Here is a 25,747-nt window from a genome sequence, read left to right on the forward strand (position 1 = left end):
CAATGTGGGTTTAAGACTTGTATAACAACATTTTAGAGAGCATAGAAATTAAATGACTCACCAAGGGCCATAAAACTAAAACCTGTCAGAGAAGGGGCTTGAACCCAGGTCTTTCTGACGTGGAGGCTGACTCTCTATCCACTTTCTCAGGCTAATCAATGACTGCATAATTTAAGCAAACATCATTTTTGTAGGATTTATCCCGGGACATGGAAATACAGTCTATGTATTATCACTGTCTGCAATGATTTCAATATAAATGTTTCCTACTTCTCCTTCATTGACACAGTACCTATGCAATAAAATTAACATACCTTTATCTAAGGATTAGAAGTTTACATTACATCAGCATCATAAGGTGGTTCATTGTTCTCGTTTTACTAATTCAGAAACTGAGGCTGTGATTTTTACAAGATCATATACCTAATAAGTGTTAGATTTTGTACTCAAAGCCAGGCTTTCTGATATAGAGATCACAATTCCTATATACACCATGCTATCCCTTCAGTATTTTTTCTCTTTGTATTAAACTAAAATCATAACAAAAAAACAATACTTTTTAATTATTTGAGAACAATGCCTGAAGGTGTAATGGCCCTTAGATTTTTATGGATTCTTTTAAGATCAAAGCTATCAATCATTAGAAAAAAAGACCTTTACATAGTAAGAGTTATTTCATCAAGCAAAGTCAGATAAGGGTAAATCTGAATATACTTTGACTAAATATAGATTTTCTCAAGGCTTTGACTGAAAGTGCAAATTTGTCTATCTCATTTATTTAGCTCGCTCCAGACTACAGCAAAATACTTCATATTCCATTCAGCTATCCATAATCATGTCATCTTGCTCTTCATCGTCACTGCTACCCTTTCCAATTTCTTGTTTTGGGATAGTAATCAGCCATTGCTTTTGGAAAAGGCACATCAGTTGACTGCCAAAAGAATTAAGCCTCTCTACCTGTTCCTCTCTATACAAAAATCTCCTTCATTTTCTACCAATCTCCTATAAATATTGTCTCCCCTGTTACAGGAGTTCTTAAACTGTCATCACTGAACTATCATTAATAACTATTCGAACATAATCGGCTTCTTCTGCAATCCTTTGTATTTTACTTTATGCACTTAGAGATATTGTTGGAGCAGCAGTCCATAGGCTTTACTTCATTTTAAAAATGCTGCTTCCCTCAATAAAGTGAACCTCTATTTAAATGTGTGGAACCCTTATCTTCCCAGCTAAACTTTTTTTATCTATTACACGAGGTTGATCCTTGAATAACACATTATTGCTGCTCTTGCATCTAAAATCAAAGCTGCATCAACTTGGAAAAATCTGCCAGATGGATGGATTTGCCACATATCTACATGGCAAGCAGCTAAATGGTATAACAGAGCATTGTACCTGGAATCAGGAAGACCTGAGTCTGAATCCTGGGTCATTTACTAGATTTGTGGCCTGCAGCTTCTTACAATCTCAGTTTTTTTCCCTGTAAAATGAGTAATGATGCAATCAACAAAGACAACTGTTGTGCAGGTCAAATGAGGTAATAAATGTCGAGCTTTGCAAACTTTAAATGCTACGCTTTATAAATATTATTTCACTTTTCTTCAATTTCTCCTTGTTTGCTGGAATCCACAAACATGTTCATATCTCCTCCATTCTAAAAAAAAAAAAAAAAAAGAAGAAAAATAAGAAAATGCCAGCCATCTTCACTACCTCTTGCGTCATCATCTCTCTCGTACATTTTGTGACTAAACTGCTTGAGAAGGCTATTTACAAGAAGCACCTCCCCTTCCTTTCCTCTAATTTTCTTCTTACTTCTCTGAAATCTAGTTTCCAACGTCATCATTCAGCCAAAATTGTTCTTTCCAAAGTTAGTAATGACTTCTAAATTACCAAACTGAATGACCAGTCCTCAGTTTGTATGCTTCTTGACCTCTCTGGAGTCTTTGACAATATCACCCTGTTCTTCTTTATGCTTTCTTCTTTCTGGGTTTTTCTCCTGTCTCTCTGCTCCAAGTTTCCTCTGTACATCCTGTATCTAGATCAGGCTCACTAACTGAATGTACTGAAGAGCCCTGTCATAGGCTCTCTTATCTTTTCTCTCTATGCTATTTCATCTGATAATTCCATCAATGATCTCAATGTTAATTTAGCTTTCAAAAATGATCTTGCTAAAGCATTGGACTATCCATATCATTCCCCTACTCAGTAAACTCCAGTGACTCCCTGGTACCAAATAAAAAATTCTCTGTTTAGTGTCCAAGTTCCTTTGTAATTCTCTCTGCCCACACCATCTTTCTAGTCTTTTCGTACTATACACTGCAACCACAAACTCTGATCTAGTGACACTGGGCTCTTGTTTTCCAGCCCTTTCAGTTGTCCAATTCTTCAGGATCTTATTTAGAGTTTTCTTGGCAGAAATACTGGAGTGGTTTGCCATTTCCTTTGGTAGCTCATTTGCAGATGAGGAAATTGAGACAAATAGAGTTAAGTGACTTGCCCAGGGTCACACAACTAGAAGTGTCTTATGTCTGTTTTGAATTCAGGGAGTCTTCTTGACTCAAGGCCAAACAATCTATCAAGTGTACCACCTAACTGCTTCTTATTCCTTAAACAAGAGACTTTAAAACTTGACTTTAGGTATTTTTACTGGCTATTACCCATGCCTAGGATCTTCTGTCTCTTGATCCCTACCTTTGACTCCTCCTCCTTTTCTTGAAGTCTCAACTAAACTTCCACTTTCAGAAAGCCTTTCCTAACCCTCCCTTTCCCTTAAGTCTAGTGTCTCTAGACCTCTGGTGTCTCCAGTGATAGTTTCTAACTTAGCCTGTTTGTAGCTTGTTTGTTTGCATGTTATCTCTGCTCTTATATGTGAGCTACTTGAGAGGAGGGACTATCTTTGTTACCTGGTATCTGATATATAGTAGGCACTTAATACCTGTCTATTGACTGAATGACTAGCTGACATCGTTATTTTCTCTCCACTACATTTTTGTTAAACTGGATTGTGTCCCATCCAGACCACGGAGCTTTATTATCTGCCCTACCACTCTACTTTGAGGACCAAATGGGTCTTTCCAGATTTCCTGTGGTTGAACCATTTTCCTATGTGGCCTCTCACTATTGGAATGTGAGTTCCATAAGAATAGAGGCTATCTTACTTTTCTACCTGTATCCCTATGTTGTGATGCACGTGTGTGTGTATGTCCCCAGCACTTAGCACATAGCAGGGGCTCAGTAAATGCTTTCGTTTTTCATTTAGTCATTCATTGGGAAGCAGTCTAGTGCAGTGGAATGTCCATGTGATCAGAGGAACTGGGTTCAAATAATTATCTCTATGACACTCACCTCTACAACCTCAGGCAAAGTCCCTCACCTTCCTAGGTCTTGGTTTCCTCATACATAAAATGAAAAACCTTTGATGCCCCTTCTTGTTCTAAATGTAAAAGTCCTATGTATATTGAACACTGAGTTTTCAAGCACAATGAAAACAGCATGTAAAAAAAAAGATCAGGATCAAATTCTGTATTTAAGGAAATTAAAGAGTGAGATTCCTAAGAAATCTACACCAGTCTATTACTCCCTAAGTGATGTTTTCTTATGAAGACAGAGTTCCAATTAGGTATATTCATTCAAAAGATATTCATGGTACCCTTAATTCTTGAAAAGCTCTGAAATATGCATTGGAAAGTGAGGCAACGGAGATACAAGAATACATGCATGGTCTCTGTCATCTTGAAAATAAAATAGTTCCATAGTTAGAATGCCAAGGGGAAAAAAAAAGATCAGTGCATTCTGCCCAAACTAATCCCTTTGCCCTGAAGGAAGAAAGAGAACAAGTAGACAATAAGCAAGTAGAATGATCCATGTTTACTGCCCTGATAACAAAGGAATTTGACAAATTCCTGTAACATCTCTTATAGGCACTTCATAATTAGTGCATTTAAAAAAGGTATTTCAGTTATACTGGTGAATTTGATGAACATGGACCTACTCAGATGCAAATAATAGTACGAGATGACAAAATAGGAGATAATTATAAGGCAGACTACGTTTGGGAATCAAACGAATGACACAAACAGGAAGTGTTATGAATATGGAGAAGAAAAAAGATCATTGCAAGCTGACTAGATAAGGAAGGAGAGGAAACGGTAATACTGGAAAGTGAAGATAGCTTTAAAGGAATTAAATGAGTAGATTAAAAAGGAGAGAAAATTATGTATCAGGTTAGAGGAATGGATGTGAGTAAGCATAGAGTAGCAGGCACAGATCTGTGCTGTTCAGAAGACAGTGAGTAAACTAGTAAGTGTGGGAAGAAAATTTTATAGGGAAGTAGAGAGAGAATAGGTTGAAACACAGATTGGAACAAAATTGTTGAAAATCTTCCATATGGAGTATAGAACGTGCTCTCTATGCAGTGGTGAACCACTGAAATTTTTTGAGCATATCAGTAACATGATTTGAGATGTGCATTAGAGAAAAAAATGGCTGTGATTTGTAGGACAGCCAGGGGAGAAGAAAGCCAGGGGGCAGAGAAATAGCAATCGTATAGACAAAATTAACAAAAGCACATCAAAAATAGCATAGTCATTAAAAGTGGAAAGGAAGGAATAAATAGTCAGTGTGGAAAAACTGAGTTCAGTGCTCTAAGTATTAGGTTTTATTGGAGAAACAGAATATATTTTAATGAAAAGACCAGAAGAGCACATCGTATAAGGTCTGTTTTCCAACTTTTAAAATTAAACTTCAGAGTGTCTATATACCATATTCCCAGAGTCCCTCATACCTTATAAGCTTTTTCTTGCAAACTTCAGACTCACAACTTTGAGATCAATGTTAGAACAACTTTATATTTCTCTCATTTTCTCCCTAAGAGTAGGCTCCTTGGATGGGACCTTAATGGCCTCCAGCAACAAGGCTTACATTCTGGGCATGCCTCCTGAGGAAGCTTGGTAAGACAAATCACTACAGTAGGGCACCTAGGGTCACGGTTTATTACATGGTTTGCCTGAGCATGCAGCACTGTGCTGCCCCAGATAAACTCACCTCTCTCCATGGTTTCTCATACAGCTTTGCCCCTATTTTAGAAAAGAAAAGTCTTTGTAAGGCTCACAGCCCCCTTTGGACTCTTTGCATAAATGTATTCTCTTTTGGAAAGACAGGCAATTGTGATTCCAGCTCATATTATCTCCCAAGGGGATGACTTAGATGGCACATACTTTGTTTCAATCTGAGTATCACCTTTAGTAAACATTTTGTAGTTTTTCTGTGAGCTTCCCCCCTCCCTGCTACATTGTTTCTCCCCAACTATCTGCTAATGTTTAAGAATATATTGCAGTCAGTCTCTATGTACACCAAAAGCCCAACCAGCTGGACAGAAAGCAATCCATTTCTGTCAATCATCAAGACATTTGATATTGAGAACATCAATTTTAACCTGACTCAATAAATCTTTATTAAAAACTGCTATGGGTTCTGTGCACATAGTTCTAATAGCAATACACCAAGAAACCAGTGACACAGAGATGTAAAATGACAAATCTTTGCCCTCAAGGAACTCCCATACTAATAGACAAACTGCATCATGTACATAAATCATTGTGATAAGAAGGGTGATACAAAGGAAGGAGAAAGAGGGATGGGAGAATGACAGGAGGGGAGAGAGAGAGAGATCTCTTTCCAAGGATCAGTTGGGGTGACAGGCAGAGGAATAACAAGGTAGTCTTTGTAAATGAGGCAATACCTGAGCTAGAACTTGAAGGAAGAATGTGGTTTCAACTGGAGGAAGGCATTTTCAATGAATAGAGCAAGACTGGCCCATGAAAACTATGTGCCAAGAATCAAAGTTCAGAGGACAGAATCTGTTGTATGTTGGAAACTTCTCAGAAATTATCATTGTATTATAATAAATAAATATCATGATATTATGCAATTATATGTAATATATGTAATACAATATAACACTTTTTGTGTGAGTCTAAAGGCACCTCCAGGGATTTGGCCCTGAAATCATGTTCATGTGTTTCTTTCCCAAATGAGTCTTTAGTTCTTTTTCAAGGAACCCAGTCTATCAACGTTTGGGACATGGGAGTTTAACCCACTTCTACTAGAGAGACTAATCAGGCTAGGTTGAGGCCATAAGGTTGGCAGTCCTCTGCTACTTTCTGTCTTTGGCCTTCCTTTGTCCTTGAAATTTGCAACAGGATCACTACTTGCCAATCTCTGGTAGAGGAACTAGGCTCCCAGGGCTTCACTTCCAATACCACCTCGGACTTCTGAGGAACAATTCAATCTTGGCTCTAGCCTAAGGGGTCCTTCTCGATGGCAGTTGGTGCGGGGAGGGAATGACTTCAGAGTACAATCCTGAATGTGGCACACATCAGACACTGTTATCCTCACACGATGAAAATCGAGTGCTAAGCAATGAAGAATCATAAAATGATCACCATCATTGGAAAAGGTTAGTATGCAAGCCTCCTTAGGACATTTTCAACAGGGCTTTTCACTAGCTATTTTACATTTCCCTTTCCCTGAATACAGCCAGACCAATGTTAAATAGGCTTTTTTCCCCTAGTTATTTCTATGTATGTGACTCTTTTCCCCTTATCTGCTCTGTCACTGTATTTGTCACTATCACCACTGCAACTATGTCAGTAACTCTGAGTAATATGCTGCTTAGTTGTTCAGGAAAGGGGAAAGATACCCACTGCCATTCATGATTTTACAAGATCTTATATCAAAGGAAATAAGTAATCAACAAGAGCTGGGTGGATTCAGACAAAAGCTTGAGTAAGAGGTCATGTGCTCCTAGTGCCTGACTCTCTGATGGGAGGTACTTTCCCAGAACTTCCAACCTTCTAGAGTTCATAGAATTGTCCTTATGCCTCTAGACTCGCACAAAGCAGAGGCTTGAGGGACAGAGACTGAACCTTTAGTATATACCCAGATTTCCTGCTCAGTGCTCGATCATGAGTCCTCTTACAGCAAACACAAAGCATTTGGAAGAGGTCTGTCCATTATTTGAAGTATGGCAGTGAGAAGGATTCTTTCATACACCCTCACCATCATATGCCCCCAAGTACTACACACAAAACAAAGAATACCCAAAAAACCTTCATAATCAGGATTGTAGAAAGTGAGAAAACTTACTCCATGACAGATTCCACATTTCTCAAGTGATTCATATATTCATTCCCAATCTATAACATTACCATACTATGTTGAATATTCCCCTAACCTCTAATGAGTTCCATTTCCAGGATTCCATATTCTCACTCAAGACTTATAACTTTTTCCCTTCTGTCTTTGCCTCTGATTCTGTGGGCTTTATTATCATCCCTCAACTGCCTTCTGACTCTGGAAGTGCCCATAGTGGCTGTGGCCATCTTACTCTGAAACATCTTTCTGTCCCTCTGTCTCACTTCTCCCATTGGTGAGTTTTCCAAAATGTCCAATTTGTGGAAGGACCTAGGCCACTTATTCTTTATATCATCTCTCAGCTAAGCTATTGACATTGTGGACTTTGCCACAATGCTCCCAAGAAGTCATGCTTTTATCCCACAGTTTCCAGCTTCCTATCATAGGCTAGCTTCCCCTATTAGAGTGGAAGCTTCTTGAAGGTGCGGACTATCTTTTCTTTTGCTCACATTTGTCTCCTTAGCACTTAGCATGGTGCCAAGAACATAGTAAGTTTATCATAAGTCCTTGTTGACTACAGTTCCATTCTGGGAATGTGCTCCATGCACACTACTCCAACTACAAAAGCAAAACCTTCTGCATTGATCACATGACTATCAGTGAAAGGCAAGTGCTGGATTAGCACTCTACATCATGGCACGGGGTCTTGTTTTTCATCCAGTAAAATGTGGGCTTCTTGAGAGAAAGGACCATCTTGCTTTCCTGTTTGTATCCCCAATATTAGCATAGTCTTTGTACATAGTAAATCCTTAACAAACACTTCATTCCTTTATTCATTCATTGATTTTTTTTTCAGTTCCAGACCCTCTCAAAATATAGAGCTCCTTGTATACCAAATGCCCCAGCCCTGCTGTTCAGGCACTGACCCTTATAGAATTCAGAGATACAGGGTTTCATGTCCTATCAACACTTCATTCTTTCTGTACCCTGTGTCCATCATCTTTGTCAGCAGGTAGATGGGTAATGTGCCATATCATCGGTCCTCTGGAGATATGGTTTCCAACAGTTTTAATCAGATGTTGTTGTTGTTTTTTCTTTATAATGTTCCTATCTTTTTATAAGTTGTTCTCCTATTTTCAGCCACTTCACTTTTAGTCAGTTTATATTACTCAGGATTCTCTGAAATGATCTGATGTTATTTCTTGGGGTAATATTTTATTACATATCATATACAATGATTTGTTCAGCTATTCCATAATTATCTAAAAATAAATCTCAGGTACTCCCTTTATATTCTAGTGATTTTACTTTCTTGAAGCAGTTATGGAGTCATATTGCAATAACTGCAACCTTGGCCAGTGTTTTCTTTGATTCAGTCTTCCACTTTCGTTCCTGAATTGGCTGTTTGTTCCAGGATCAGATTCTGCACCTGACTACACTTTTGTATGGAAAGGTCACCTTTTCTTGGTTTTAGCCTCTGTTCCTCAGGTTCCTACACTGACCTCTTCTTCCTGAAGTCCTTCCTTCTGGATCTTAAGTCTCAGCCTGCTGAATCTTCAGGTTCCTCCCTAGCTTCTCAAGAAGAATGTAAGGAACCTTGAATATCCTGGGATTGGACCTTTATGGTCTAAATACTGTGGTGCCATGTGAGTTCTATCACTATCTGCTTTGGTTCTGCTATTTGAGTTCCACTGCAGCCAGTTCTGGGGTTTGCAAGTTCTCTGCCTGACAGATTACTGACCACTCACAGGTTTCCTCATGGTATGCTGACTATCTTCTTGCCTCTGGACAAAGAACCTTGCAGGTTACATGTGTCATCCCTAGTCCTTCTGGAATTTGCTTTGCTGGAAGGTCCTCTTTTTCTTATTATCCCTATATTTCTAGCTAACTTTTATCCAATTATAGAATGGAAGAAGTCATGTATTACAGTTTCTCTTTAGATTTTGTGATCATTTTTCAGTCTGTCATTAACAGGGTTTTGCAGAAGTATGTATGTGGGATCTTAGTGTTCTGCCTCCTGTTCAGGAAGCCATCTTAACAGGAAATCCCTCTTGAATGTTTTAAGGTAGGGATAAGACATTCCTTTCACCCTATTGCCTCATTCCCAGCCCACTGTAATCTTCATCCATGACAAAAAAAAATTTCTTCTTTTTAAATATTTTATTTTTTATAATTAAATGTTCATTTTAAAAAAAAAATGTTAACTTCCATCCTTTCTCTTCCCCCCCTCTCCATTGAGAAAGCAAGTAGTTTCCTAAAGGTTATACATGTGCAGTCATAAAAAACATATTTCCATGTTAGTCATGTTATAAGAGAAAACACAGATGCTGAAAAAAATAAACTTTAAAAAAGTATGCTTTAAACTATATTCAGACTGCATCGGTTCTCTCTGGAGGTGGATAGCATTTTTCATCACAAGTCCTTCAAGATTGCCTTGGGTCATTGTATTTCTAAGAATAGTTAAGTCATTTACAGTTGATCATCACATGATGCTGCTGTTCTGCTTACTTAACTTTGCATCAGGTCATGTAAGTCTTTCCAAACTTTCTCATCATTTTTTATAGCATAGTAGCATTCCATCTTATCATATACCACAACCTGTTCAGTCATTCCCCAATTGATGGGCATCCCCCCAATTTCCAATTTTTTGCCATCATAAAAAGAACTGCAATAAATATTTTTATACTTTTCAGTCCTATTCCTCTTTTTTAATCTCTTTGGGAGTATCGACCTAGCAGTGGTATTTCTGGGTCAAAGGGAATGCATGCTTTCATAGCCCTTTGGAGAGAGTTCTAAATTGCTGTCTGACACAAAAATATTAAGAACACTAGAAACACCACAAGGGAAATGAAAAAGTCATTGCTACTGTCAACAATGCTACTATGATGCCAACGAGATATCCCTGTCATACATGAATGGGCAGAGAGGATAGAGCACAAGAAAATATCAGTACAAATTTTCCAGAATGAAGCTTGAATAATAACAGTTTTATGACATAACATTAAGCCTTGATTAGAGAAACTCAAATGCCAAACAAAGACTGCATGTTATACTATAGCCAATAGCTGTTCGTCAAAAAAGTGACGGTTGAGCCTGTGCGTTAGAAGATTATTTTCACAACTACATGAAAGATTAATTGGATATAAAAGAGTCCAGAGTCAGGAAACTTGGATATTATATTGGAAATCATCTATTCTAAATCCCTGAATTTTCAAAGAAGGAACCAGAGGACCAAAGAGAAATTTAAGTCAAAAGAGATAACTATTTGAAGGCTTCCTCTGAGAGCAGAAAATGGAAGGACTAAGGAATAATCAGGTTAGAATTTAGATAAAAATTTAAGGTTTATAAGTTATCATAAGACATTTATTCTTCACAACAGCCCAGAGAGACACAGGAATTATATGTCCCCATTTTTTTGATAATAAAAATGAAGCTCCAAGACATTATATGACTCGCCCTATGATCATAAAAGTAGTAAGTATAAGACACAGGATTTAAACTCAGGTTTTTGAATGCAAGTCTAGTATTTAACCTGTCCACCAGCCTATCTCTTCTAATTCTGAGCCCAGTGTTTCTTTGTTTTATTCTCACTATGTCTTATATACGTTACAACAACCGATGAACTTGTCACTTTATGAGGTAATGAAAAGACTGACTAAACTGTAGGTGCATGAGTCAAAATGAGGGGACCAATGGCAGAGACACTGTATAGGAAAGATCAGTAAGACATAGCAATAATATATAATCAACTTTATTCTTTGCTTCTCCTCATCCAACCCTGCCCACCTCCATTGAATTGATCATAAAATCAGTCACAGATATTTCTTAGAGCTAAAAGAATCCTTAGAGAGTGTCCAGTCTAGTCTAGTCCAAACCCTTCATTTTGTAGAGGGGTAGACTGAAACTGACACCCTCAGAAACAAAGTAATTTAACTAAGATTAATCCCATAAAATCGTAGCAATGCTGAAATTGGACTTCAATTCTCTCCCTGCTACAAGGAGTTCTGGGGCATTGTTTTTTATGTTTTTGAAAAATGTAGTATCTAATATGGTCACAAAAATAATGCTTTGAGATATTCTGATTACGTTAGAAACAGTGTTGATTGTGCTTTATCTCACATAAATAAATGTCCTAAATGCAATCTGTTGCTTTAATTAGCAGAGAAACCTGTATGAATGAGAAAAATGGAAGAATACATCTGCTACAGGAACATGTGTGTGTATGTGCATGTGTGTGTGTGTTGTGTGTGTGTGTGTTGCCTATTGGAATGGGTGAAACTGTTTCCTGTATTTCCGATTTGCAACCAGACCATTTCCAAATCTCAGTGACTATTCAGACTTTATTGGAAGACATAATTGTGAAATATCACAAGTCAAGTAAAATCAACAAGTGTTTATTAGTACCTAGTATATACCAGGTAGTGTTAAACATTATGAATATAAAAGGGGGGGCAGTAGCTGCTCTTATATTTCTTTGCATTACATATTTCTCCCCTTTCTGAATTATAGATCAATCCAGTTCTCAGGTAGAAACTGTGATTGCTTTAAGATATATGTGTGTATGTGTATATATGTGTATGCATGGATATATGGATATGTGGATATGTATATGTGTATGTACATATGTATTACGTATGTATGTACAAAAATTTCAGAATGCTTGTGGCTTAGTCTTTTCTTTGCAGAATTATTGTTCTTGTTCAGTTGTTTCAGTTGTATTTGATTCTTCATGACCCCATTTGAAGTTTTCTTGGCAAAGATATTAGAAGAGTTTGCCAATTCTTTCCACAGTTCATTTTACAGATAAGTAAACTGACACAGAATTAACTGGCTTGTCCAAGGTCATAAAACTTGCTATTAAGTGTCTGAGGCTGGATTTGAATTCATTTCTTCCTAACTCTAGAATCTGCATTTTATCCACTGTGCCATCTATAATATGATCAAGTTAGTGGCAACACAAATAATATTTAAGCAATTGATTAAATTTGCATTATTTCTTACACATAACTATGACTATGTGTTGTTGTTGTTTTTGTAGGGGAGGGATTGCACTTTTAAGAAGATTTATTTCTGTTCATTTTGAAATGTTTGCCAGAAAATGAAATTGTCTAACAACAAAAATCCTTCCTTCTCACTCTTATTGCATGCAAACCAACCCTAGGAAATCCTTATAGTCAAGAAGTAGTAGAACTCTCCATGAGGGGAAAACAATAGCCAAGTCAGCTTTGTTGATGGTGGCTACTACTATTGTTTAAATGTTAGGATATTAAGGGGTTGGTATTGTGAAGGAACCCTTTCCTAGTTTTATTCAGAACTCTTGTTCTATTTCTTTAGATATATTTAGGATATTTAAATGAGTTTTATTGGTGTGGGGAGAGGAGTTTACCTCTTTATAAGACGTCATTTTATTTCAGAAGGTAGGTATCAAAAGATGCAAAAAACTGTAGCAATGGACTTTAATGAGAAAAAAATGAGCATTGTACACAAACTTCTTATGGGAGGATCAGCTCATAGAAGCTATCTGGCAGGGCAAAAGTAATTTGGGGGAGAAAAGCCAAAAATAGCCACTGGATAATATTGTCAATCATGTAATTGTTTTCAGTTTTGCTTTGCTACCAATTGAGAAAAATTTCTCAAAAGTTTCTAGGTATCTTAATAAATTTTAAGATTTCAAGAGATAACCTCACACTGTAATGATGTAAATAAAAGGTCTATCTGAAAAAAACAAGGAAATTTGGTGACCATACTCACTCAAAAATATACAGGAAAACTTGTGAATGGTAGTTCATGTTGAGCTTCTTTGTCTGGCTCTGAGAAATAGCAATGTATATGAAATTATTCACAGAAGATCAATGCTATTTAAACAGATTTATACCACCAGATGGCCAACAGCTTGACCACTGGTTGATCTCCAGATGTTAGAGCCTGTTCGATTTTGTACTGAGGTAGACAAAAGGAATCTAAGGCACTTACAAATTCAAAAACTGTAAATAGATTTGATATGGTGTAACATCAGAGTTGATCGTTGGTGTCAGGGAATGTACTCATGGATATTAATCAATTGTATAGTTATATCTACCTGTCTCACAGTCTCTTTTAAATTAAAAGATTTAATCAAATTGCCCTATATTGAGGGAAAATAACAAGGTTTTTCCAGTCAATTAGGAATGCAAGGAAGGCCAAATATTCCCATTCCTCTATTTGCCTAGTATCCTAAAGAGCCAGCACAGACGACTTACGGCTATGACTAAGACAGTGAAGGAAAACTTCCAGTTCAAGTATTATATTCAGAGATAGTTAAATGTATGTTTCGGAACATTAGAGAATTAAAAACTCTATTTATGCATAATATATAACATACATATGCACATCTACATATTTGTGTATACATATGAAATGTTTTCTACATTTTTAATCTTTAAAAGTTTCATGTTTTATTTCTACCTTACAAATCTTTATAAAATGTCCCTACTCCATGACATGTTTTCTTAAGAAAGCAAAACAATAGAGTCAAATAAACAACATTAATGCTTTTACCTGAAAGTACATGTAACATTCTACAGCTATAGCCCTTTGCATCAGCTCTGTGCTTTTTAAATTGTTTATTTTTAAATAAGCAGAAATTGATTTTCTTTCTTTCACTTCTACTCTATTGAAAAAAAAAGGAGAAAAGAAAATCAAATTCTAGTATTCAATATATGTAATCATGGTGAGACCCTGGGCAAGTCACTTAACCCTTTTTGCCTCAGTTTCTCATCCGTCAAATGAGCTGGAGAAGGAATGGCAAACTACCCTAGTATCTCTGCCAAGAAAACCGCAAATGGGGTCACTGAGAGTCAAACATAACTGAAATGACTCAAAAGCAGCAACAGCAACAGCAGCCGAGTCTTGTAAAATAAAGCATTTCATTGGCTGTATACCAATATGTGTGTGTGCATGTGTGCATGTGTGTATTGGTCTGCACCATAAATCATCACTTCTCTGTTAGGAATTAGATATCATATTTCATCATTAGTCCTTCTCAGATCATGAATGGCTGCTGCATGGATCTTAATTCTTACAGCTTTCAAAGCTATTTGTTTTGTAGTGCTGTCATTGAATAAATTGCTCTGGTTTCATTCAATTCGTTCTTCATCAATTCATAAGAGTCTTCAAAACTGTTCACGTTTATAACATTGATATGATTGTCCAAATTGTTATTCTGATTTTACTTTGTTCACTTTGTTTCAGTTCATAAGTCTTTCCATGTCTCTTTGAAATCATCTTTTTTATCATATTTATCACAACATCACATTCATATACCATAATTAATTCATTCCTCAATTGACAGGCATTCTTTACAGTTTTTGTCACTGAAATATTTCTATTTAAATATTTAATCTTGAATTTAAATATTTGATAAATCAGCATGTTTAGCTTTTTAAATAAAGATTTCTCCTTTTTATAAGAACAGCATAACTTAGTAAAAAAGTGTCCTATTCTGATTCTGCTGTGTAGACCTTGAGGATTAAACCAAACTACCACTGTAGAGTTCAGGAAATCAGTTCATCTTTATTGCAAGCCAAATAACCAGGAGGCAGTGAACAATATCAAGAGAACTAACCTTAAAAATTCACACCTTAATGTGTTGCCAAGCATCGTTTCTTTTGTTATGGTCTATGATGCTATTTCCTAAATGTGATACTTTTTGCTTTTCTGTTTTGGATGTGCTGACTATAGCCAGAACAAAATGTGCATCTTAGAAGAATATATGCTCCATGAGGACAGAGAATATAGCTTGTCTGTGCACGATTCATATAAGCAACTATTTAAGGTACTATTTGTAATACTGTTAATGTTGCTATTATTTCACATACTCATCTTTTTCCTCAATGATACTAATAGTAGCTAGCATTATATAGGGTTTTGGCATATGTAATTTTGTTTTGTCTTTACAAAACTCTGTGGGACAAGTACTATGATTTTTCTCATTTTACGTGATGAAACTGAGGCAAAGTTGCATGCCCAGGACCATAGAACTAGTACGTATCTGAAACAGTATTTGAAACCAGCCTTCTTGGTCCCAAGCTCTGTACTCTCTCCATTATATGTTCTAGCTGCCTATGGCCATAAAGGAATATAAGGTCTGGAAAATATAGTTAATATAGTTGCAAGTCTCAGACTATGTTCATTTTGGACTGGTTGAATCTGATCCAATCATTTGTATTGGATGGCAGCCCATGAAGTGTGATGCAATGGCAGTAGAGTGTATAATAAGAGAAACTTGATAACTGAACTTGAATCAGGCAGTATTGTAACAGTCATTCCATCGGTTTAATGTGGCTTATCTATACACTTCAAAGTATTGTAGGAAACAAGATATTATTGTCTAACTGCAAATATGTCATTTAAGTAATGATGCAGCATAAAGTTGTATTAAAAATCATTCTGATTTGTGAGATGGGAATTAATCTTGCAGATCTTGATATAGTTCATATCCTTTCCTGATTAAGGGCAAATGTCTGGGTAAAACGTCAATAACATTGAAGGTAACATGGAGGCACTAGTACCTTCATACTTTGCTATTCTATAGACAGCTCCTATGTCTATACTAAGTTAATGATAATCTGATGTGAAAAAAGTCAATTTAATTAGCATAAAATTGAGAGTATTTAGATCCAAAACTGTATTTCTGTCTTTCATTTATTCATTTTTTCATAAATTAACCAACTCATTAATTCAATAATTCATTAGTATTTTTGAATATATTCATTCATTTTTCAACATTTATTGAATACTTACTATATGCAAACATACTGTGCTAGAGACTGCCATAAACAAAAAGATAATTAAGATATAATCCCTACCATCTGGGAACTTTCAATAAGTAAACTAAACGGAAAATTGCCAAATTTCCATTTCATTTTATTATGATATTGACCATATTGATCTGTGCCAATCCATTTACTGTAGATTATCTTAGTTTGTGGGGATATGGGAGGATCTTGTGAAGATGCCAAGATAGTTCCTTCCAAATGCAAATGAATGAAGAAGAAATGAGTCCAATAACATACACTTTTAAAAATCTATACTTTTTGTCTTAAATATTAGAATACCTCTAACAGAAAAAAACAACAAAGCATAGCTCAATAAATTCCCAGGTATGGAACTATAGATTTCCAAATCGACATTACTATTTTTCACTGAAATATACTAATGGATTAAGATGCTAGAAAATTAATCACAAAATGCATTATCAGCAGGTGCAAGGTGAAGAGAAAGAAAGCAATCAATGAAAAAGTTTTGCAGATTTCATGAAAGGAAAAGACTAGGAATAAATTCTTCAAAATTTTGCCCACAGGGAGTTATTGTGAGAGTACACTTGAAAAATAGCTTTCAACATGATGTTACTATGGTTGGAAAATAAGGGCCTTTACTTATATAAGGCTAATACTAATTAGTTTATTTGAGGTATGCATTTTTTTCTTATTTGAGAAATTCACATGTTCTCTTTGAATACGTTCCTGAATGAGCTTTATAGCTTTAAATATCTCCTTTCCAGTCTTAGGTCATGTACAACTTTCTACATGAGACCTTCCTTGAATCTGGCTCTTAGTGTCCATCATATGATAAAATGCTTGAAAAATAATTTTGAATTTATTTATCTATGTATATGTTGCTTCTCCCATGTACACTGGAAAACTCTGAGGCAGGAATTTCTTTCTTAATGTCTTAATGTCCTCATAACTCTTGACAGTGTCTGGCAAGTAATATGTATTTAATAAACACTTGTTGAATTAAATAAGATTGACTGTCTGTTGCATATCTCTGTATCATATAGGTCTGGAGAGTTTCTGATACCCAAGATACAAAAGAAATTAAAAGAAATATGCAAACTCAAATGTCTTCCCCCAATTAATATGTGTTTAAAGGATGTGAATATTTTTTTCAAAAAAGGAATTACAAATTATTAACAACTCTTTGAAGGATTGCTCTAAATCACTAATACTAAGAAAGATTTAAATCCAAACAATTGACCAGTTTAACTTCACAGGCAGTAAATTGTTGTGGTGATGAAAGACAGTACAAGCAAAGACGATGAAAGATGAGAATAGTAAATACTACAGAGGTTATGGAAAAACAAGTATGATGAAACACTAACAGAGGTAGAAATTTGTCCAACATTTCTGTAAGACATTTTGGAATCCTAGAACGAAAGTGACTAAAATTTCTCATGCTAGCCATGTACTCCAAAGAAGTAAAGGATAAAACAAAAGGTCCCATATGTGGCAAATTATTTATACCTGCAATTTTTCTGTTATCAAAAATAGAAACAAAGTAATTATTGACTGGTTGATGACTGTTAAAAATTGTGATATATTAACATAATAGCATTTTAATTTTCCATAAGAAATAAGGAATATAAAGAATACAGAGAATCCCCGAAGGCAGATGTGAACTGATTAAAAGCAAAATAAACAAAAAGCAAGAAAATAATTTACCCAATGATTGTAACTATGTAAACTAAAAACAACTACGCAAAAAGGCTGAATGATTGGAAATGATAATGACCAAACTTGATGCAAAAGGAGGGAATAAAATATACTCATATTTCTTTTTTTCAAACATACGGAATGCAATAGCACATTTAATGTTAAACTTGGTTAATATGTTCATGGATTTTGCTATTCATTTTTTAAAAAAATATTTCTTAGTTGTATGATTTCCTGAGATGGATAGAGAGAAAAGGTATATAAAGAAGTATAAATGTTGAAAAAAATGTATCAGTTCAGCTACAAAAAGAAAAAACTGACAAAATGAAATAACAATTCTGTAGTTTACCCAAAGAGTCCTCCAGCCTTTGTTTGAAGACTTCCAATGAGGAGGAACCCCATACCTGACAATGCAATCAATTTTCTTTTCATGTAGTTCAAATCATAAGGAAGTTTTTCTTTATGTCAAGGCTATATTGCCTTTTTGTAATTCAAATCCATTGTTCCTACTTTTTTGTTTCTTGGGCCAAATAGAATATGATTAATATCTCATCTACCTGACAACTCTTCAAATACTTAAAGACAGCTATTACATCTCTCCTGAGTCTTCTTAATCCCAGCTAAGTATCAATAGTTTCTATAAATAACCCTCAAATAGCCCAAGCTCATGACTCTTCATCAACCTGTTTGCTTTGCTCTATATGCTTTCTAGCATATTAACAGTTTTCATAAAATGCATTTTCCATAACTAAACTTAACAGGACAGAAATTATTCTCCAATCCATAGTACATCCAAACTATGATCTTTCAACTGTTTTTCTTAATTCAGTCAAAATCTGCATTAGCTTTCTTGGCCACATCACACAGTTCACTCACGTTGAGCTTACAATCCACTAAAATCTCATATTCTTTCTTTATGCAAACTCTTATGTGGTCATGTATCTCTCATATTATACTTGTGGAGTGTTTTCTTCTAAGCTTTGATTCAAAAATTTATTTTTTATGATTAAATTTCATCTTCTCAACGTTTTCTTAATATCCTAGCCTGCTATTGCATTTACATAAGAGCTCCATCACAGATTTAGCATTCCTACTCCCTCTTATACTCTTTAAATTTGATGAGCTCAATATTCTATTACACTTTGTTTTGAAAACTCCTTGAGGGTAGGAACTATATATCATGAGGTTTGCTGTTTTGTTATTGTTTATATTCTTATCTCCAATTGCCACTAAAGGTGACAGTATTGATTTCAGATGTTGTTTATGGGTAGCTTTTCCCAATTCTTACAACTAAAATGGGTAAGCTATAAGATTTTATGAATACAAGTACAATCTATGTAGTTGCTAATCACCATCAGACACTGACTACCTACTAGATAAATTATGTGCCCCCTGATAAATAGATATAGATGTATATTAGGCACAGTCTTCTCACACTTTTCTATCCTCTACACACTCTATGATCCAGCTATGCAGGCAGATTCGCTGATCCTCCAACAGTATGCTCCATCCTCATTTCATTCCCTTGTGCTTAATGTGCTCCGTGACTGAAATATTCACCCTCCTAGTTTTCCTGGCTTCCTTCAATACTTAACTCAAATCTTATATTCTGTAGGGGTCCTTTCTCAGTTCACCCAGCACCCAGTGCCTTCCCCTCTGAGATTAACTTCCAATTACTCTGCATACACACTGTATGTTCAGAGTCATTTACACGTTGTCTATTTCCATTGAAATGCAAGGTCCTTGATGGTAAGGATGATATTTTCTGCTCTTTTCTTTTCTTTTCCATTGTGTAGTCCAATGCTAGACATAGAGTGAGGGCTTCATGAGTATGAAAGGAAGGGAATAAGCATTTATATAGGGACTATGTACCTACCATCATTTTAAGTGCTTCATACAGATGTCTCATTTGATCCTCATGACAACCTTGTGAGGTAAATACTATAATTATTCATATTTTACAATTGAGGAAACTGAGGCAAACAGAGATGTAAGTGACTTTCCCAATGTCGCAGAACTAGTAAATGTTTGAGGCCAAATTTGAACTCAGGAATTCCTGACTCCAGGCCCAGAGCTCTCACCACTATGCTACCCTGACTGACTGATAACTACAATTTCTTGTGTCTTTGGACATGATAAAAATGTGTTCAGTTACTTACTTAAGATTTATGGAAGATGTCTACAAGTTCAATCACTGTCAAAATATCATAAAAGAAACCTGAAAATTTGAGTGGAAGAAAAAGGCATCTTGGGTCTAAAGTTACATATAATTATATTTTTTATATAAAGTTATATTATAAGACCATTTGAGAATGGTGAAAAACATGCCAAATTTCTGAAACTTTAGGATTAGCCGAATCTATAGATGAACTGATGAATGAGACCTGGGCTTGAAGTGTTATAGCTTTTGTCATAGGCTGTTTTGGGTTGTTAATGTCTTCATTCTATGCTCATTTTTAGTACAGCACAATATTTTCCCTCATACTTTTAATGCTACTGTTATAGATATTAAATATAAATGTTATTATCTTGGTCTCAAATATGTTATTTGTATAAAGTTATCAGGATTCATCATAGTTTTATTGCAAAGGAGGAACTTTTTTGTTTTTAGTAGAAAGAATCTCCCATTTGTGGCAATGTAAGTGGCAAGGTAAGGTTCACAGTGCCTATGGTGGCAGTCATGAATATGCAGGGACAATTCTGAATCATGAAATACAACAGACTCTCCCCATGGAAGATAGAACCAAAGCATTTATTCAGACATCAGAAAACTGAATCCATCATAATCTGTATATAATAACAATGCAGAGGACAACACCAACCCCAAGTCTTCCCTCTGTTAGTCTTCCCACCAACCAGCTCCATTAAACAAATCACAAACAGGATCCCTTAAACAAAATGCCCTTCTCTTACTCATAGCCAGCTGCAGGCTTGCCTGCGTCCTTCAGTTCTCACTGCTCTCTGATCAGTTTCCTCTCACCTCTGCTCTAGTTCTGCCTCTTTCTGCTCCACCCATTCAGCAAACTCCTCCCACCACATGTAACTTAGGCTTCCATGTGATTTAAGCAAGTTACATGGGCCTATTAATGAATGGGAAAGGGCTTCCCATTTAAATTACCATTACATTATTCCAACACAGATGTCACAATTGTGAAATCGCAAGTTTGTCAGAATGCATCTTAGCTATTAAGCTAAGGGCACTCCTGGGAAATAATAAAGTCTATTCACCACCACCACCACCCTTCAAAACTTTCTTAACCTTCTTCTGGTATGAGGAAAGGCACATTGCTTTATATGGTAACACTCTTCTTTCCCCTCTGTTAATGGTGTGAAGAAGGCATACAATCAGCAAATTCAAAATAAATAGTTCCTTTTACACACTGTAGTCTGAGTAATGGAATAAAGGAAATCATTGACAGTTTATTACATGGTGGTCTGTGACTATCACTGAAATATGGGTTAACTGTCAGCAGAAATCAATATCCCTCCTAAAAGAAAGTGCTCTTGGGGATAAGAGAATGAAGTGACCAAATCATTTACTACCTTTTGTGACTATTTGATTGAAGCATCCCTGGAGCTGACAATACATCTGATTTTTGAACCTCCAAGTCAATTTACTGTTAGATGCATTTTCAGCATTGGGACCATGGGAAGCTGTGAATTGTGAGCACAGGACAGAAATGAGAAGAACTAAGGAATGTGACATGGTAGAAATAAAATAAGATTTAAAGTCAAAGGGTCTAATTTTGAATTCCAGCTGTTACTTTTGTACTGTTTAGCCAAGTCACAAAGAATGCCTCTCTTGACTTTCATTTCTTCATCTGTAAATGAAAGGAGTTGAGTAATATGACCTTTATCATTCCTCCAAGTTCTAGAATTATATAAGCCAGATAAGCGACTTAGTGGATAACGTGCTGGACTCAAAGTCAAGAGGACCTAGTATGAATTCTGCCTCAAACACTTAATAAACTGTTTGACTCTGGATGAGTAACTTCACATCTCTGGTCTGTGTGTCCTCACCTAGAAAAGAAGAGAGTTGTTCTGATAGACTCTAAGGTGCCTTCTATTTTTAGGCCTAAGTCCTATGATATTTGGTTTTAGTTAGGCCTATTTTTATTTTTTAATTGTATGGGGAGAAAATAAAAGCAGGTTTAAAGGAAGAATAGAATCTTACTGTGAATGAGATGATGACAAATGACAACAAAGAACAATTATTAATCATAATTATATAATTATAATTAATTATAAATGACAACAAATTACAATTATTCATCATAATTATATAATTATAATTCATTATAAATTATATATTTATAAATTACATATTAATTAATTATAAATAGCTTAACTTTTTTTGTTTCTGTATTCTCTATGAAGAAAATGATCATTACACTGTAAAAAGAACAAAAATGTCTATAAAGGAATTCATAACCAAGGTAAGTGAGAAAATAACAAGAGTGAACTTAGCTGCCTTTGATGTATTTGTTACTTGGTCAAGATAAACTACATCCTTGGGTCCTAGAAAATGTAATTCTAAAATCAGTGCTGGTGATATCTGAAGTTCCTGGAAAACAATAGCAATACCTCCCAAGACTGGAGAAAGGCAAATGTCCTGATTTTTCAAAAGCTGGAAAAGAAGAAAATTTACAAACAATTTACCAGTGAACTTGACTTCAGTTCCTGAGAATATTTTCTAAAGGATTGTTTAAAAGATGGTAGAGTGAAAATTTCCAAAAGGAAGTAGTGTTTAAAAATGCCAGTATGGACATATCAAGGGTAAGGTAACTCAAGTCAACAAGCATTTATTAAATACATACTATATGATAATCATGCAGGCTTTCCTCATTTCCTGTTTTAGAAAGGATTACTAAAGTAACAAATGAGGGGAATTTATGGTTTACCTAGGTTTTAGCACCTCTTTTCATAAAGTATCACATGATATTCTTGTGAAGAAGGTGGAGAGATATAGAATAAAGCATAATACGGTCATATGAAATCCAATTGGTTGGATGAGCAGAATTTTTAAAAATGTTATTAATTGTTCAGTGTCAGTTTGGAAAATAATTTCCTGGGGCAAAAGAGATAATGTCAGGATCTATATTACTTAACATTTTTATCAATGACATGGATAATGTTATAAACAACATGTACAACAGGTACGTAGATGCTATGAAGCTGAGGGAGATAGCTTATATATTGGATGATAAAAACAGGATAAAAAAAGGATTTTTAACAAATTAGAGTATTAAGTTGAAGAGAATAAGATGAAATTCAATAGGGATAAGTATAAAGCTTTATGATCTGATTTTTTTTTAAAAAGACAATTCCACAAATATATAGTAGGAAAGGAATGGACAGACTGGAACAAAGAAGACTCAGAATCAAGAAGATAGCTGAGTTCAAGTGTGTGAAGGGTAATCACATAAAGGAGGTTTTTGATTTTATTTGTTTGTGTATGTGTTCATCCTTCGTTGCTGAAGACGACAATGTCATCAGAGAAATGATGACATGACTTGTACTTGACTTTGTTTTCAGTGAAGGAGGCTGTCACCAGCCTCACTTCTCCTCTAGAGCCATCTGAATCCAGTGACCAGATATTCATCAGGATGACTGGAGACCATTTATTTGACCCCAATGGAAAGAACAAAGAAAAAATGAGTAGAAATTGCAAAGATGTCTATTTAGGTTTAATCGGGAAAATAACTAAAAATTAAAACTGTCCAAAAGAGTGACTTTCTTTAAGAAGTGGTCAGATGTCTGCTCTTTCAGGAGGTCTTCAAGCAGAAACTAGATAATTCTTATCAGATATGTTATAATTAGGATTTCTTTGTTACAGTAGATCGTCAGATAGCTTTCAAATTCAGTGACTCTGTGTACCCTGGGACTTAGAGGACTAGAGCAGAAAAAGTCAGCAAATGGGATGGCAATTAGGAGCTCAGAAGAATTCATGTGATGAAGACGAGGAAAGACAACATTAGAAGCAGGCAGTCAAAAAGGAATTAAAATAGATACTATTATGATAGATGTAGGCAATGAGATCAGCAGGCAAACCAGAGTTAGTGCAACACAGATCTCAAAGGGTATGGCAAGGTGGATGTTTGTGTAGATAGTAAAGACTTGGGAATGCTACTGGAACCAAAAGGTCAGGACAAATCAAGCAGAATAAATATGCAGTACCAAAAGCTAGAACACATTGATATTTAACGCGACCCTGTAGTTAAATGTATTATATAAATGGGACTCTGCTAATGATACCCCAGTCTTCATGCAAACACTCTGTATCACATGGAAAACAAACCAAGTTATATCAGTTTACCATTTACCATGAAAAAGTCATAGAGAAGACCAATCTTCCTTTACTCCCCAAAGATGATTCCAATTGCAGAAAGATAAATTAAAACAATTGTTTCGGGAGAAAAACACCTCCCTACGTCTTAACATCATGAACATTTTCTAAACAATGTCAATATGCATTTTGTAAGCTTAGTATTCATATTAGACAATATTTTTCATCTTTTGCAATTTTTTTCTTCCAGTCTCTGATAAAAACTAACGCCCCAGTACTGTCCAGATTTCAGTTGTATTTGTGCCTGAACCCTAGGAATGATCTCATTTCTGAGTGAAAGTTTTGTAGCTGTGATCTGGTTTTAAGTACATCAATTTTCTGTGTTGTACAAGGTAGAGCTTATGAAGGATGGAGATCATAGAATCATCCTGGAAATTATACTTTGCAGTTCTATTGCAATCATACCTTCCAGAAAGGTCAGTGCCAAAGCATTTGGAGGAAGATATCTGAGAGCTCCACCAGATGCTTTTTCTCTCATACTATTGTTTTGACTTTGGCTGTGACTTCAATTCTTTCCTGTGTGTATGTGTGTGTGTGTGTGTGTGTGTGTGTGTGTGTGTGTGTGTGTGTAGATAGACAGATAGATAGATGTATATATTTATATGTATATACACAAATATATGTATATGCACATATGTATGCATATATATGTATATATACACATAATGTGCTCTAGGGCAATTTTGGTTGCAAAAAATTTCTTTCCACCACTACCCTCCCCCACCCCAAACAACATTCCACCTTTGTAGTCCTTTCATTCTCTAATGGGATTCCAACTGAGGTCTTCTGACTACTACCTCAGTGCTCTTTCCATTTCACCAAGTTTCAACAGGAAATAGCAGAAAATATTAGGGAACAGGGGCATTATTAACAGAAGAGATGAATTGGGAATGTTTTCTTTTTCCAACAAAAAGTAAGAAGGATTGATTAGAGAGATACAAATCAAAATAACTCTGAGGTATGTAGTGCCAAGGTGATATGCTAGCACAATTCTTAACGGAGCTGAGAAATACAACAGATTCTCCACATTGAAGACAGAACAAAAGCATTCATTCAAATATCAGAAAGCCTAATTCCAACAGCAGAAAGCCAAGTCTATCATAGGAACAAAGAAATCTACAAAAAATAACAATGCAGAGGGCAACACCAGCCTGTGATGATAAGTAAAGTGGGATCTTTTGCTGCTTTTATTTTAGTATAAAGTGTCTCTGATTGAATAATGTAATTAAAGAAGATTTTCCCTGCCCTTTGATAGGCCTCAGCTGGGGCTATTGAAGGAGGCTTGATTAGGGGAGGCTTGTTTCATATGAAGGCCCACACCTTTTACCGACTACTTGTTAATGAGGCACTGGGTCATGAGGGGTCTGGCCTCTAGCTCCTAAAAGAGTATTTTTACTTTGGGGTTTAGCTTTGGAAGAAGTGTTGTGTGCCAGATGAGACTATGGGAAGCCTCTAAGCAGCCCCCTGGCTTTGAAAACCCACATGTTGGTGCTTCCCTCTCTGGTTACTATGGTCAGACAGTTGAACCTGTCTGTTGATCTGTGATATATGCATTGCTTATGGTCAGATAATTGGAAGCCATGTCCATTGATCTTTGATATCTCTGTATTTTCTCTGAAGCTTAGGGTACTGATTTTTTTCTCCTGAACTAGGTGAATGATATATGTGCTTGATTAAAGGACATTATTAACCCCTCAAACAATGTCTTTCCTTTTAGAAATGCAGAAATAAGAACATGTGATAGCAGGACCCCCGTGTATATCTGGATACTTACTGTTACACAACCCCATGC

At 35.7% G+C, this 25,747-nt stretch overlaps 1 long non-coding RNA gene across 1 annotated transcript in view; it reads right to left on the reverse strand.

Moving 5' to 3' along the window:
- Nucleotides 1-303: 303 nt before the first annotated feature.
- The window catches only part of LOC140497339 (uncharacterized), a 164,975-nt gene continuing 139,531 nt past the window's right edge, over nt 304-25,747 (reverse strand). The window contains exon 3 of the long non-coding RNA XR_011964625.1: nt 304-1,657. This is a non-coding gene — a long non-coding RNA (uncharacterized lncRNA). The remainder of the gene's footprint in view (nt 1,658-25,747) is intronic.

The sequence above is a fragment of the Notamacropus eugenii genome, chromosome 3 (assembly GCF_028372415.1).
Source record: "Notamacropus eugenii isolate mMacEug1 chromosome 3, mMacEug1.pri_v2, whole genome shotgun sequence".
Lineage (NCBI taxonomy): Eukaryota > Metazoa > Chordata > Mammalia > Diprotodontia > Macropodidae > Notamacropus > Notamacropus eugenii.